This window comes from Callospermophilus lateralis, chromosome 1, assembly GCF_048772815.1.
Source record: "Callospermophilus lateralis isolate mCalLat2 chromosome 1, mCalLat2.hap1, whole genome shotgun sequence".
Taxonomy (NCBI): Eukaryota; Metazoa; Chordata; class Mammalia; order Rodentia; family Sciuridae; genus Callospermophilus; species Callospermophilus lateralis.
In genome coordinates this window covers 123,975,086-123,977,637 of record NC_135305.1, presented here as the reverse complement: position 1 = coordinate 123,977,637, position 2,552 = coordinate 123,975,086, and the positions used below count along the sequence as shown (strand labels likewise).

The 2,552-nt window shown below is 36.3% G+C and overlaps 1 pseudogene; it reads right to left on the bottom strand.

Moving 5' to 3' along the window:
- Positions 1–1,079: 1,079 nt before the first annotated feature.
- LOC143406869 (dnaJ homolog subfamily B member 6 pseudogene) lies at positions 1,080–1,804 on the bottom strand (annotated as a pseudogene).
- Between the last annotated feature and the right edge of the window lie 748 nt (positions 1,805–2,552).

Below are 2,552 nucleotides of genomic sequence, written 5' to 3'. Positions count from 1 at the left end.
CACTTGCCCTTCAATTCAGAAAGAGCAAGACAGAAATGTTTTCTCTACTCCACTACAGATCAGAAAATTTAATTCTCCTCTTCTTCATGAGTGTGCCCAAATCCACCAGAACATACAGATTTTTTCTTTGATTATTCTCTTCTCTAATTTTTCGCCAAATATAAATCCAGTTCATTTATTTATTTATTTATCCACCTATCTATCTATTTATTTTCAGGAAAAATTGCACCAAACACATTCACATTTATTTTCTTTTTTTTAAGCAAATGACAAAGACCCAGTTTACCAGATTTTTAAACCTAAGCTTAACATTACATATTTAAACAATTGTCAAAACTTTACTAAGTTGACAGCATTCATACACAACTAGAAAACAACCTTAAATTTATATTAAACCAGAAATGTATTACTATTAATGCATTAATATCTTTCATTACTACATACTGAAAAAAACAAAAACAAATTACTTCTACAGGAGCCTCATCCTGGCAATGTTAGCTCACAGCAGACTGACACTACTTGACTCACAAGTCAAACACAATGCGAAGCAGATCCATGCTGGTGTTAGAATACAATCTTGTCCTAGCACTATTCAAAGTCAAGGCTCACCTTGGATTACGCTTAATAAAAAAGCAAACTGCAGACAGAGATTACAACAATTTTATTTATTTATTTATTTATTTTATTTTTTTAAAGGGAGAGAGAGAGAATTTTTTTAATATTTATTTTTTAAATTTCGTCAGATACAACATGTTTGTTTGTATGTGGTGCTAAGGATCGACCCCGGGCTGCATGCATGCCAGGCGAGCGCACTACCGCTTGAGCCACATCCCCAGCCCAAGATTACAACAATTTTAAAGACAAAAAAAATGGTTCCTTTGTGTGGTCCCAACAATTAATTCAAAAGTCTATGACAAATAGGGGCACGGATGAGCTGTTTATAAATACTTTAGATTAGCTACAATTATACTGAAAGTCAAGTTCCTCTGAAATCTTCCAAAAAAATATTCCTGTTAATCCTCAAATGGTGCTTGTTATAGTTTAACGTTTCCGTTAAATGCGTAAATGCGTGCGTTTAATTACTTGTTATCCAAGCGTAGCAGCTGTTTCCTACCATTTATCTTTAAAGACTTTAACTGGTCATCTTCTTCAACTTCTACTCTTTCTTGACCATTCTCAACAATTCTTTTGTAGTGATTTCTCTCCCATTTACTATTTTGGTAGAAGTTGATATAGATTTCAAGTTACTCATCCCACTACAACTAAATGATGTAGAAGATAATGAAGTAAGGCCACCGTGACCTAGTGACCCAATTGAAGTAAATCCTGTATCAAATGCAGAAAATCCACCTTCAAATGATGGAAGTCATCTGAAAGAGGAGAAAAACGAACCTGCACCTCAGTTTCTGCTTCCTTGGGGACATCTTCGGTTCCCAAAAATGTCTTCAAATGGGTCTTCAAAGAAGTTGAAGGAAAATGGGTCCCTTCCACCAAAAAATTCCCTGAAGACATCATCTGGGTTCCGGAATGTGAAGCCAAACTCAAATGGACTGTCAAAATGACTTCCACCTCCACCTCCACCATTTAAGCCTTCTTTGCCAAACTTGACATAGGTATCCCGTTTTTCAGCATCTGATAATACCTCATATGCCTCAGTTACTTGTTTGAATTTCCTCTCTGATTCTTCTTTCTTCTCAGGATTTTTATCCGGATGCCACTTTAGTGCATGTTTCCGATATGCCTTTTTGATATTCTCAGGTGAGGCATGTCTCTGGACGCCTAGCACTTCATAGTAATCCACCATGTTTTAACAGATTGCTGGAACAAGTCCGAAGACGCAACAGACAGGTCTGGGTGGGAAGACAGGTGCTCAGGGTGTGTTAAGGCTGCGCTGGTGGCAATGGCAGTGGCTCCTAGCGCTTTCCTTTCTCTCCTTTCTCCAACAACAAACAGGAAGTAAACCCAGTATATTTAAACTCTTTACACTAAGGAACATGAAACAAATTATATAAAATGATGAATGTTTTGGAAAAAAAATTGCAGATAGAAATAAGAACATAATATAAGAACTGGAAACTTGTGCAAGCACTCTGAAAAGCATTATGGAGATTTCTTAGCAAACGTGGAATGGAACCACCTACTTATCCTACTCCTCAACATATACCCAAATGACATAAAATCAGCATTCTACAGCCACATCAATGTTTATAGAAGCTCACTTCACAATATCCAAGCTATGGAACCAACACTGGTGCCTCTCAGGAGATCAATGGAAAAAGAAAATGTGTATATACATACACAATGGATATTACTCATCCATAAAGAGAAATGAAATTATGGCATTTGCAGGTAAATGGATAGAAATGGAGAGTATCATTCTAAAAGAAATAGACTCATACCAAAAAGCCAAAGATTGGATTTTTCTCTATTATGTGTTGATGCTAACCCATAGCAAAGGATAGTAGGGTGGGAAAGTATTGAAGTTCAGGGGATTAGACAAATGGGGAATGAAGGAAAGGAGGGATGAGAATAGGAAAGACAATAGAATAATA